The 13846-nt window shown below is 43.1% G+C and overlaps 1 non-coding gene across 1 annotated transcript; it reads right to left on the reverse strand.

The window, feature by feature from the left end:
* Positions 1 to 235: 235 nt before the first annotated feature.
* Positions 236 to 342, reverse strand: LOC132643033 (small nucleolar RNA R71). Its single transcript, XR_009583490.1, has one exon. It is a non-coding gene; the product is annotated as a small nucleolar RNA R71 (small nucleolar RNA).
* Between the last annotated feature and the right edge of the window lie 13504 nt (positions 343 to 13846).

The following is a 13846-nucleotide window of genomic DNA, read 5'->3' on the forward strand; positions in this document are numbered from 1 at the left end:
CCGAAATTCTTCGGAAGATTGTCCACTTCGACATTTGAAGAACTTCTTGCATGTATGTGCTCAACAATCCCAAGGTGTTGTTTCTGCCGATGCACTTCGATTACGGGTCTTTAAATATTCCTTGGCTGGTCAAGCCAGGGAATGGTATGAAAAGCTTCCCAGCAATTCTATTCATACCTGGAACGAGTTATCCAACACATTTCTGAAGAAGTGGTTCCCTCCAAGCAAAAAAGCTGAGCTTTGGGATAAGATCTTTGAGTTCAAACAACTTCCGGGGGAACAATTATATTCAGCATGAGAGCGTTTCAAGTATTATCTAGCTCAATCTCCTACTCACGGATTTCCGGATGCTATTCTCACAGAAAAATTCTGTAAGGGCTTAGATACAATGAATCAGATTGCTGTCAATACTGCTGCAGGAGGATGCTTCATGGACAAGTCATTTACTGTTATCACCTGTTTGCTTGATAAGCTCACCACCCACAATCAGGCTTGGCACTCGAGTGATAGTGAAGTCCTGTCATATAGTAGTCCTTCTGCTGCTGCGGTGGCCAAAGAAAATCATGAGCGAGATCATGCTTTTGCTCAATTGCAAACCACCGTGGAATTGTTGTCAAAGAGGCTTACGGAGAAAGAAGCTAAGAGTGTGAATGTTGTCGAAGAGATGCCACCTCATACTCCAGGAATGTACCAAGTCTTGGAAGAAGCTTATCAAGAGGGGCAGCCACAACGTGAGGATGCTAATTATATTGATCATTCTCAAGGGTGTTATCCGAAGCAATGGAGACCCCAACAACAAAGCAATCAATATGGCCGAAATGAATACGGTGGTTCGGACAAGAGGGATTACAACAACAACAATTATAGTAATCGGAATTCCAATGCCTATGTTCCACCAAAGGGTCGTACTTCTAACTCTCCAAATTGGCGAGAGGGCCCTTCTAATGATCAAGGGACCTCTCGGATGGAATTTATGCTTGAGAAGATATTGGAAAACCAGCATAAGAGTGACAAGAAGATGGAAAATTTGACCGAAGTGGTAGGCTCTCACACCGCTTCAATTCATAAACTTGAGTCACAAATGCTAGATCTTTCTTGTGAGCAACATCCACCGCAAAGAGGGGGCCTTCCTAGCGACACAGTTCCGAACCTAAGGGGTAGTGGAGACGATAACATTGCCTCATCTAAAGCTATTTCCACTAGAAGCGGAAAGATCCTTAACGCGATAAATCAGAAGGTGGTTGAACCTATCAATGTCGAGCCGATCATTGATGAGGTTGTTGAAGAAGAGGTTGAAGAAGAAATAGAGGCACCAATTGAAGTGCCTATTATTGTTAAGGAAGAAAAAGAAGTTCACCCTATTGTTCAAAAGGGTGATGAGGAGCCAAGTGTTGAAAAAACTACCGGTGAGAGCTTTCAAAAGAACAAGGTCACGGGGGCAATTAAACCCTTGACTCAAACATATAAGTCTCCTCCCCCATTCCTACAAAGATTGATGAAAAGAACGGAGGATGCCAAGTGCCAACGATTCTACGACCAATTGAAAGGGTTGTCAATGAATATCCCATTTCTAGATGCATTCCAGGAAATGCCGGGATTTGCTAAATACTTGAAAGAGTTGTTGACGAAGAAAAGGTCAATCAAGCATGATACGGTGGGAGTCACCCACCGTGTGAGCTCTATTATTTCGTTATCAAAGGTTGAAAAGAAGGGAGATCCCGGGGCTTTCACTATCCCTTGCACCATCGGTCATCATGATTTTGCTCGTGCTTTATATGACAACGGAGCTAGTATTAATTTGATGCCACTGGCCATATATAAGCAATCTGGTTTGGGAACACCTAGACCAACGAGCATGCCTCTCTAAATGGCCGACAGAACCATCAAAAGACCTGTAGGAGTTGTTGATGACATACTTGTTAAAGTAGGGGAATTCTTCCTACCGGTAGATTTTGTCATCCTTGATTGTGCGGTTGACAAAGAAGTCCCAATTATCTTGGGAAGGCCATTTCTTGCCACCGGGAGAGCCCTAATGGACTCGGAAAGGAATGAAATAAAATTTCGGGTCAATGATGAAGAGGTAACCTTCCAAGCTAGCAAGGGGTTAAAGTTTCCTAGTGCTTATGAGAGCATTTTGGTCATTGATTCATTCGATGAGATAGACGAAGTAGTGGAGCATCAGTTAGAAGAGGAGCATTTCGATGAGACACTTTCGGCTATCTTGGTGAACTTCGAGGCGGATAATATGCAGGGGTATATTGAAACAGTTATTCTCTCATTGGACGGGGTTCATACTCTTATGAGCCGAAGAAACTATTTCTTGATCTTGATAAAAGAACCACTCCGCCGACTAAGCCTTCGATTATTGAGCCTCCAAAACTTGAGCTCAAGCTCCTTCCTTCTCATTTGAAGTATGCCTTCCTTGGCCCAGATAATACTTTACTGGTTATTCTCTCATCTTTGTTGAATGAGGAACAAACTAAAAAGGTGCTTGAAGTGCTGCGGGCTTATCGAAGATCTATTGGGTGGACTATGGCAGATATTAGGGGAATTCCCTCCGGTATTTGTGAACATAGAATTGAGCTTGAACAGGATAGTTCATCAAGTGTAGAGCATCAAAGGAGGCTAAACCCTCCTATGAGAGAAATGGTCAAGAAAGAAATAATCAAATGGTTGGATGCAGGTGTTGTATACCCAATTGCAAACAGTCCAAGGGTTAGTCCGGTGCAATATGTGCCAAAGAAGGGAGGCATCACTGTTGTCCCTAACTCCAAGAATGATCTGATTCCTACAAGGACAGTCACCGGATGGAGAGTGTGTATGGACTACCGGAAGCTGAACACCGCAACTTGTAAAGACCACTTCCCTATGCCCTTTATTGATCAAATGCTTGATCGGCTAGCTGGAAGAGCTTATTATTGCTTTTTGGATGGGTAATCGGGGTACAACCAAATCAACATTGCATTAGAGGACCAAGAGAAGACCACTTTCACCTGTCCTTATGGCAATTTTGCTTTCAGTCGCATGCCTTTCGGCTTATGTAATGTCCCGGCTACTTTCCTACGGTGTATGATGTCTATTTTCTCAGATATAGTGGAAGATTTCTTGGAAGTCTTCATGGATGATCTTTCTGTTGTTGGTCACTCCTTTGACGAATATCTTGCCAATCTCGGTAAGGTATTGAAGCGGTGTGAAGAAACCAACCTTGTACTTAATTGGGAGAAATGGCATTTCAGGGTGACAGAAGGAATTGTCCTGGGCCATAAGATTTCCGAGAAGGGCATTGAGGTAGATCGAGCAAAAGTTGATGTAATAGCCAAGCTGTCAAGGGGGTTCGCAGTTTCTTGGGACATGCCGGTTTCTACCAGCGATTCATCAAAGATTTCTCCAAGATCGCCAACCCGATGTGTAAGCTTCTAGAAAAAGAAGCTAAGTTTGCATTTGATGAGAAATGACTTAAGGCATTTAATGAGTTGAAGGAAATGCTCACATCTACTCCAATTATTGTATCTCCGGATTGGTCAATGCCATTTGAGCTCATGTGTGACGCAAGCGGATTTGCTATTGGTGCGGTGCTTGGACAAAGGCACAACAAAATCATGGGCCCAATTTATTATGCTAGCAAGACTCTCAATGGAGCGCAAATGAATTATACCGTCACCGAGCAAGAGCTTCTAGCCATTGTCTACGCATTTGAGAAGTTTCGGGCCTATCTGCTTGGATCCAAAGTGGTTGTTCATACGGATCATGCAGCCTTGAGATACTTGATGACTAAGAAAGATGCAAATCCAAGGTTGATTCGTTGGGTCTTGTTGTTGCAAGAGTTTGACTTTGAGGTCAAAGATCGAAGAGGTTGTGAAAACCAAGTCGCGGATCATCTATCTAGACTTGAGGAAGCTGGGAGACCAAGTGAAAATCTTGAGTTGAATGATATTTTCCCTGATGAGAGGCTCTTGGCGGTATCTTGTGATGTTGCTCCTTGGTACGCAGATATCGCCAACTTTTTGGTGACATGTCTTATCCCTGACGATATCAAGGCTTACCAAAAGAAGAAATTCTTGAGAGATAGTCGTCAATACTATTAGGATGAGCCCTAATTATTCCGCACTTGTGCCGACAACATCATTCGGCGATGTGTGGTTGAATCTGAGGCCATGGAAATCTTGAAAGCTTGCCATGACTCTCCCGTGGGGGGTCATCACAGTGGGAACCGTACAGCAGCTAAAGTGCTTGAATGTGGCTATTATTGGCCCACCATTTATTATGATGCAAATTTGATGGTGAAATCTTGTGACCAATGTCAACGCCAAGGATCAATTGGGAAGAAGCACGAAATGCCAATGAATTTTGTCATGGAGGTTGAACTATTCGATGTGTGGGGCATCGACTTTATGGGCCCCTTTGTAAGTTCTCGTGGCATGCGATACATCCTTGTTGTGGTTGACTATGTGTCCAAGTGGGTTGAAGCTGTAGCATTGCCCAACAATGATGGCAAGAGTGTCACCAAATTTCTCAAAAGAAACATATTCACAAGGTTTGGCACTCCACGGGCAATCATTAGTGATGGTGGCACTCACTTTTGCAACAAGTAATTCGCTAATCTCTTGGAGAAATATGGAGTACAACATAGGGTGGCAACTCCTTACCACCCCCAAACTAGTGGGCAAGTTGAAGTCTCCAATTGGGAGATAAAGAGCATTTTAGCAAAGACGGTTAATGCAAACCGAACTGATTGGTCATCTAAGCTTGATGACGCACTTTGGGCTTATAGAACAGCGTTCAAGACACCCATTGGTACTTCTCCTTACCGGTTGTTGTTCGGTAAAGCTTGTCATTTACCTGTTGAACTCGAACACAAGGCTTTGTGGGCATTAAAAAAATTGAACATGAATTGGGACGAAGCAACCAAGCTGCGGTTGTTTCAAATGAATGAAATGGATGAGTTTCGGTATCATGCCTATGAGAGTGCGAGTTTGTACAAACAAAGGATGAAACACTATCATGATGTCAAACTTCTGAAGCGAGATTTTCAACCGGGTGATTCGGTGTTGCTGTTCAATTCAAGATTGAAGCTCTTTCTGGGCCAGTTGAAATCCAAATGGTCTGGCCCTTTTAATTTGGTGAGTGTGTCACCCAATGGGTCAATGGAGTTAAAGTCTGACGATGGGACGCGTACTTTCAGAGTCAATGGCCATCGGGTAAAGCACTACCATTGGATGGTTGATGGTGACAAGATTGTCGACGCTCACCGGTTAAAACATGGCATGGGACCTTAGCATCCAAAGTGGTATCACGTCGTGCCGCGACGTTAAATTGTGCGCTTCTTAGGAGGCAACCCATGTGCTTTTTTTTTTGCAGTATATTTTTCTTTCATTCCGTTGATTTTTGTTGTTGTGTTGTTTTATATGTTTGTTGAGATGTTGCAGAACCTGAGTGTTGAAACCCAGAAAAGTGCTAGGGCAGTAGTTGCACGACATATTTGACGTACCGTCAATTAGATCGAAGAAACGTCGAATTCACCATCGAGTGGATCACGGGAAAGATTGGTCACTGGAAATTATGGCAAATCGACGACAGGTTTGACGCTCCGTCGAACTGATCGACGGGCGTTCTTCTGCTCTCTGTTTTAAAAAAAAAAAAGGGGAGTTGTGTCAAAAAGACGGAACGTCGATTGATCGACGCTCCGTCGATTGATCAATCCCTCTGTCGTCTTCCCCCGCGCCCTACTACTTTGTCCCTCCTTGTCTGTGAATTTTTCTCGAGTAGTTTTTCATTCTAGAACGTTAAACTCGTCTTCAAGGTATGTGACTCCCTGGATTCCTTTTCTCTTGTGATTGTTTGTTTTTGAATTCTAGGGTTTATGTTGCTTATTGTTGTTTGCTTTCCTTATGTTGTTTGCCTCGTGCTATTTTCGCCTGGTATGCTCATATTTTTTGCTTGGGGTGGTGTGTTAAATTGTATGTGGTTGTTGGGTGTTTGATTTTGAGCCAAGTTGGAGGGCATTACGACACATACGTCTCAGTCATGAGGTTGTTGTTGTTTTGCCCACCAACTGTTCGATGAAATGCCAAAAAGGACCATTGGGTGTCACAATGGCTTGGAGGGCATTACGACCTTCATGTTGTTTTTCCCATCGAATGTTTTCCCTAGTCTAACCCAAGCCGACATGGGGTGAAGTCTGAGTAACCCTAAAATACGTGACGATTGGCACATCGGCAGCGTATAGGATCTGTAGTCTAGCCTGCCAAAAACATTCGACGTTCAATTTGACGGCCCGTCGATTCAATCGACGGACCGTCCTATTCAACGTCGAATGAGCCTTGTCTAATATTCTTGCCAAAAATAGCATCGACGATGGATTCGACGACCCGTCGAATTGATCAACGGGGCGTCTTCCCTACCGTCGTTTAGTTGAAAATTTCAGTGGCAAATTTCGTGATAAAATGTGATCGACGATGATATCGACGGCCCGTCGAATTGATCGACAGGGCGTCTTTCTCACCGTCGTTTGCTTGATATTTCCAGTGACTTACCCGCGATCGACGATGCGATTGACGACGCGTCGAACAGTTCGACGGGAACTTCGACGGTTCGTCGATCGCTTCGACGATTCTTTAGCACATCGACGGGCCACTGGCAGCCTTAACAATGATCGCATGTTTTGAACTTTTAACTGATTCTTTTATCTTTTTATGGTTATATTAACAATGAAGTGTACTCTTTTCTCAGGAATGCCTCCAAAGAAGAAAGTCAAGCGGGGTCCTGGACCCAGACAAGGCCGAGGTCGGGGTCAAACAACCCTTACTCTCAGGGACGACCCCTCTGGCTCTGACGATCAAGCGGCAGTCCCAACAACTCGATCAAGGGCTCAGACTACCACACCCCAAGCAGCATCGCCCACTCCAGTCTCCTCTCAGTCTACCGAGGGGACGTCATTCTCCACCTCCGCTGATTCTGGTGATGCAGCGACAGACCAACCAGCCGCTCCTGAGCGAAATTCGGATGAGGAGCACGAGCGGCTGCGGCTGCAAAAGATGGAGATTGCGGCAGTCCGTTTCCCTTATCCAGAGTGCCGAAAGTACTATGTCCGAGGGGACGATACGGACGACGCGGGTCATCCAAGGAGAAATATTCAAGAGAAAGAACAGATCAATATGAGCGGCTTGGAGAGTTATCCTCGGATCACCGATCTCATCAAGCACTATCATCTTGAGGCATTCACCCAGCCTCCAGGTGATTATTGCCCGACCATGGTTCGGGAATTCTATGCTACATATAGGGTACTGCTCGAGCAGCGCCATAAGAAAGAGAGCCTTGAAAGTCGCCCCTCCATTGGACAAGGTGTATGTTCGGGGTGTCCATGTCGTCGTGTCAGTGCGCACAATCAACCGGTTTTATTTTGGTGATGACTTCGTGGCACCAACCACGGCGGAATATGATGATAAAATAGAAAGACGGGCTGAGCAATCTGTGCGGGAATGGTTTACGCAATTGATGGCTAGAGGGCCAGCGGACCAGGCCCCATGGTTGAGAAAATTGGGTGCCAACATCCGTAAGGCAGATATCAGCTTGGAAGCTAAATTCTGGTAGAATTTCATCATTTATCGGATTCTGCCCACAGGAGCAGATAACATAGTCACACCAGATAGAGTAGTGCTTGTGGTGTCTATGCTATCGAGGTACCCAATAAACTTAGGTGATTTGATCAGTAGGGCCATCTGGGCACGTGGACCACAGGAGGCGACAGCCTTAATATTCCCATGCCTCATCACGCACTTGTGTCGGTTGGCCCAGGTGCGGCACCTTGAGGCATTTACAGCTACTCTTCAGGCAGCAAAGGTGTGTGACATCACGTGGAGTAGGGATGAGACCCTCCGTACATCTCAGGCCACCAGTACTTCATTGTTAGAGCTCATGGGCGAGCAGGCTGAGCATGTCACGGATTCAGTACCTCAGGGCACAGAAGGATTATCCACCCCAGAGGCCTCCACACCATCTGTAGCTGATGCTACCCCTTCTTCTGAGGCACCACCTCGGCCCGCTGTTCGATCTGCATCTCATATACCTCCGTCAGCCACAGCAGCAGCCTCCAAGGATCTCTTTGTCCTTAACAAAGCCAACTTCAGGGAGTTTGCAATCAAAGCAGAGCATGCTGATCAGCAGGTGACCCAGATACTACAGCAGTTGGGTAGGTTCGTCCGGAGAGAGATTGTACCGGAGTTGGAGCCCCTTCAGGAGGCTATGGAGAGATATCATGCTCGATTCAATGCACGACTTGATAGTTTGGAGATGCGGATACTCACTATTGAAAAAAAGAGTGAGTCTGGCACTTCAAGAGATTTGAAGACCGAGCTTGACCAGATCCGAGCTGAGATTGCGGCCATTCGGACGAGAGAGCCGATTATTGTGGATGACCCGACACCACCTGCACCAGTCACTAGCATTTCCGATTTGATCAGAGTGGTTGATTTGGTGACTGAGGATGAGCCCAGGGAGAGCCGCAAAAGAAAGAGGCCTGTCGCAATAGTTGATGATGAGGATGAAGAGGAGGACAATAAGGATAAATACCTCGAGCTTCATGAGGGTATGCGGTGTTCACGCCTGGATATGAGGTTCACCGGCGCATCTTCCAGCACTAGTGCTATCCCAGCGCCAGTCAGGTCGATCACGATAGCCCCTCAGGACCTGCAGCCACAGAGCCAGTCAGCTCCATCGCTTCAGTCCACCGAGCCAGCCGCCGAGCGGACCCCCATTCAGACTGCTGCGGGGGAGGCACCTCAGCAGCAAAAGCAGGATTAGAGTATTTCAGGTCGGCACCACCACCATGGGGTGATGGTATGATTTTTGATGCATTGGGGATAATGCATCTTCTTTTTGCTGGGAGTGGGGCAACCTGATGTACTGTTCAGTATTTATATTTGTTTTATGGATATTTATAGTTGTTTTATGGATTAAAGTAATTGTGACTCTCATGGTTGTTGCATTTTGAACTTATGGCATGGATTTTGGATGAAAAAGGATCTTTATGATGTGTTTTATGGGCTGATTTGAAATTGACCCCTCCAAAATTTGATTGTGTATCTCAGGTTGTAATGAATTGACATGTATGGTTCTTTTTGTGACATCATAGATATTAGAGTATATATGAATTGAGTGTTCAAATCCTTATGCCATTGTGAGTGTGAGAACTTCTTGTGTTCATTATTAGCATATGTGGATCCAGAACTTGCCTGGTAGGTTGTGCTATAGTGCTTAGGATAGTCGGTTGTGAAGTGATCATAGGCTTTCCTTCTGAATAGTCACGTCAGCCTTAAAAAGCCCAAAACCTGTTCCATATGAATATCACTAGTTCCCATGTTGAGCCTTTGACTTTTTCTCTTGATTTGCTATAACAAACCTTTTCCCCACTTCATAACTCAATTCCATCTTCGCACCTATTTCCTCCTTGACACTACTAGAGAAAAGAGGCGAATCGCCTAATGTTGGGGGTGTGTGAGTTGCATAATCAAGAACTAGATGTGATAGCGGATTAAATTTGAGAAAAGCTAAAAAAAAAAAAGGTTGTCTCATGTATATATACATTTCAGGTATATATGTGTACGTATATATATATATATATATATATATATATATATATATATATATATATATATATGTATGTATATATATAGTTTTATAGCAATAATAATGTTGTCTCATAAAAAGATTGTAAACTCTAGTAAGGGTAAAATCACATTGTGGTCATGAGTTGAAGAATGAATAGAATGGGCATGAGAAGAAAGGTCAAATTTTGTAGTGTCGAGGAGGATGAGTCACTAATTCCCAAATGAGTATCCTACCCATCCCCGAGCCTACATTATAACCCAAGAACAAGTCCTATAGTGATCACAACTGAACCATCCGAAAGTGTTAGGCATTGAAATTAAAGGCAAGCATATGGTATCCGCACTGGTAAATCATGAACTTCTTTGTGAGCGTGAGTGTTTTCTATTCTCATCTATCCTTGTCCCAAATTCTTATTGTCAAATTGTGTGTGGGACATTTTCTAAGCTACGTGAGGGCATAATGGTGAATACTCACACGCATAAATGCTTCTAATAATGTGATGTCATCAATTGAAGCGTCAGGGTTAATTCCAATGAGTTTGTTTTGAAAGAACCTTGTTTGGGAAATGATGACAGAAGGAGTTTATTTTAAAATGCACATGCCGGTAGCAATGAGCAAACACCATTGTAGTCACTCTTACTTTATTCTCAGCATAGTTGCAAATTTTATTTTGTGGGTGTTTTGTCTGACTTGCTTGAGGACAAGCAAAGATTCTAAGTTGGGGGTATTGATGTGCCGCGGATTTGTGGCACATTCAACGCCTTTTTACTATGAATTTTGGTTGTTGGTTGTTTTCAAGTAAATCTGGTACTCGTTAATATGTTTTGTTGTGTTCTAGGAAAAATAATGGCCCAAAAGCAAAAGGCAAAGAACAACAGAAAAAGTGCCAGAAATGAGAATCGACGGTCCGTCGATCAATCGACGAACCGTCCTTCGAATCGTTGATAAGCCTGAATTTCCAGTGATGACAAAGATGAAGACGACGAAGGACGGAGACATCGACGAAGCATCGAACTGATCGACATTTCGTCGTTGGTGTCGTCAAGAAGGATATCTCAGCAGAGGAGAAAACGACGGGATATTCGACGGTGCGTCGAACTGATCGATGACACCGTTGAACTGTACAAAGGGCTGAAGTTACAAAAGACGAAGAAATCGACGGTACGTCGATCTTGCTATCGGGGGAAATTTAGTCAGTTTTTGCTGTGCGTTTTTGGACCCTATTTAAAGAACATTTTAGGTTTTACTTTTCATTCAGATTTTATTGCACTCAACTAAAAGATCCCATTAGTGGGTGAGCATTGAATACTCCTCTTTTGGAGCTTAGTGAAGACAATAAGATTCTATATTCCACCATCTTTATTATCATTGTAAGCTTTATATCTCATTTATTGCTTACCACTTTTGAGACCATAATGTGTGAGTAGTCTCTTTAATCAAAGTTGTGGACCCAAAATGGTGGGTGCTATGTAATGGGTATCTAACATTGTATATATATATATACATTGGGTTGTGATGTATTTTATTATTTCTTGTATTCATTGTTCTATAAGTGGTTGCAAACACTTGTTTATGCACAAACCCTAGTTTATTTGGAAAGACGAACTAAGGTGTGATTTGAAATAATATAACAAGGACTCGGGGCGCTAACCCTCGTTTAATGAACTCGCTTAGGAATAAGATGAGTTCTACTTGGCATATTTAATCAGCCTTAGTTATAACTTTTCTGCATTTGGGAAAATCACGAAAAGACATACTCTCTAACTATTGGAAAATATTAGGAAGTGTATTAGAGATTAAGTGCATGCATAACCGCGACCCAATAGAAATATATCATATTGACACCCATAGCATAACATCTAATCATTGCGGGGATACAACTTTGGTTCTCCAAATCCAAACAAATTTCAAACAGTTCAAAATAGCAAATACAAACCAAATCTCCTTTTTAAAATACTCGGAATAGAATTAAAGCCTTTAAAGATTAGTATCGCATACAATTAGTACCCTTTTCTCTCCATATTCCCTGTGGGATTCGACCCCAACCTTGTTTGGGTTACTATATTTGACAACGTCCGCTTTACGCCATTAATAGGTGTAATTTGAGCGTATCATGGGCTCAGAGAGCAAGTCATGTCAGAAGCTCACAATTTCAGGTATTCCATTCGCCCAGGTTCCATTAAGATGTATCATGATCTTAAGGATATGAAAAAGAATGTGGCAAAATTTGTAGCTAAGTGTCCGAATTGTCAGCAAGTGAAGCCGAACACCAGAGGCCTGGTGGCTTGGCTCAGAATATTGATATTCCTGTCTGGAAATAGGAAATGATCAATATGGACTTTGTATCAGGTCTACCTCGCTCAGCCAGGAGACATGACTCTATTTGGGTAATCGTTGACAGGCTTACTAAGTCGGCGCACTTTTTGCCAGTCAAGACCATAGATTCAGCAGAAGATTATGCCAAGCTGTATGTTACTGAGATTGTCAGATTGCATAGGACCCCAGTGTCCATTATTTCAGATCGTGGTACTCAGTTCACAGCGAACTTCTGGAAATCCTTCAAGAAAGGATTGGGTACTAAGGTGAACCTCAGCACATCTTTTCATCCACAAACAGATGGCCAGGAAGAGCGCACTATTCAGACCTTTGAGGACATGTTGAGAGCATGTGTCCTAGATTTCAAGGGTAATTGGGATGACTATTTACCTCTCATCGAGTTTTCCTATAATAGCATTTATCATGCTAGCATTGGGATGGCACCGTCTGAAGCTTTGTATGGGCGAAGATGTAGATCACCAATTGGTTGGTTCGAAGCTGGTGCAGCAGAGTTGTTAGGACCAGATTTGGTTTATCAAGCTATGGAGAAAGTCAAGTTAATACAGGAGCGTTTAAAAATGGCTCAGAGTCGCCAGAAGTTTTACACAGATATGAGGCGAAGGGACTTAGAATTTTCAGTTGATGATTGGGTGTTTTTTAAAGTCTCACCCATGAAGGGTGTTATGAGATTTGGCAAGAAAGGGAAGTTCAGTCCCAGATATATTGGACCTTACAGAATTCTGCGGAAGGTCGGCCTAGTAGCTTATAAACTTGAGTTGCCACAAGATTTGGCTGTTGTACATCCCGTGTTTCATGTGTCCATGTTGAGGAAGTGTGTTGACCCGTCGTTGGTTGTTCCTGCTGATAGTATAACAGTTAAGGATGGTTTAACCTATGAGGAGATCCTCGTAGCCGTTCTTGACCGTCAGGTTCGCAAGTTGAGAACTAAGGAAGTAGCCTCAGTGAAATCCAAGTACCCATTTTTGTTTGACGAGCAAGCAGAGAACTTTCAAGGTAACTTTCCATAGCCCATGTCATGTTATGTCTCATGTTTTATGATCATGTCATGTATCCGGTGCCCATGTTCGATGTCTCTGTATTCACGATTACATGTAACATGTCATGTTAGTTCAGTCTCCATGTTTTATGTCATGTTTCCTTCACGTTCATGTAGTCAAGCCATGTCCAGATATTCTTAACCATGACCTATCATTCGAGGACGAATGATCCCAAGGGGGAGATATTGTAACACCTCGTAGCTTCGGGCGAAGGTTTGACTCATAAGATAATAATATAATGGAACCAATATGATGGTTATAGGAAGTGTTTTGAAAACTAATCAAGTCATAAGAAATGTCTTTGGGCAAACCAAAGTTGGAAGCCACTCTACGGGGCATGTTTGCAAGTGAGTTTGTAGAAGGTCTTATTCTAACGACCATAACCCTTTTATTAATTAGGAATTTGGGAAAACTTCCTAAATGAAAGTTGTATCCCTTTGAAATACCTTTCCAACGGTATATTATGGGAGTCAAGGGGACATCCGTACAAAAAGTTATGACCATTTTATTGAAGGAATACAGAGCAGTCCGTTCACTGGTCATGTTACACGAACTACTTATACGGCCCATATAATTTTATACGGACAGTATAAGTCATCCGTACTTCATGAAACCTCAACCCGACGTTCTGTTTTCAGCCATGATAAACTATGGTCATATTATACGAACCGTATAACTTTATACGGACCGTATAATATGTCCATATAATTTCCGCCTCACTTTCATATAAATTCAAGCCTTGAGTTCTTTATTTCATTATTCACAATTCCAAGCCCTAGCAACAATCCAAAACATCATGGTAAGTCAATCCAAACCCTTCCAAATCAATTCTAATATATACTCTACTAATCTAAGCAAGAAATCAT

Source organism: Lycium barbarum, chromosome 5, assembly GCF_019175385.1.
Source record: "Lycium barbarum isolate Lr01 chromosome 5, ASM1917538v2, whole genome shotgun sequence".
Lineage (NCBI taxonomy): Eukaryota > Viridiplantae > Streptophyta > Magnoliopsida > Solanales > Solanaceae > Lycium > Lycium barbarum.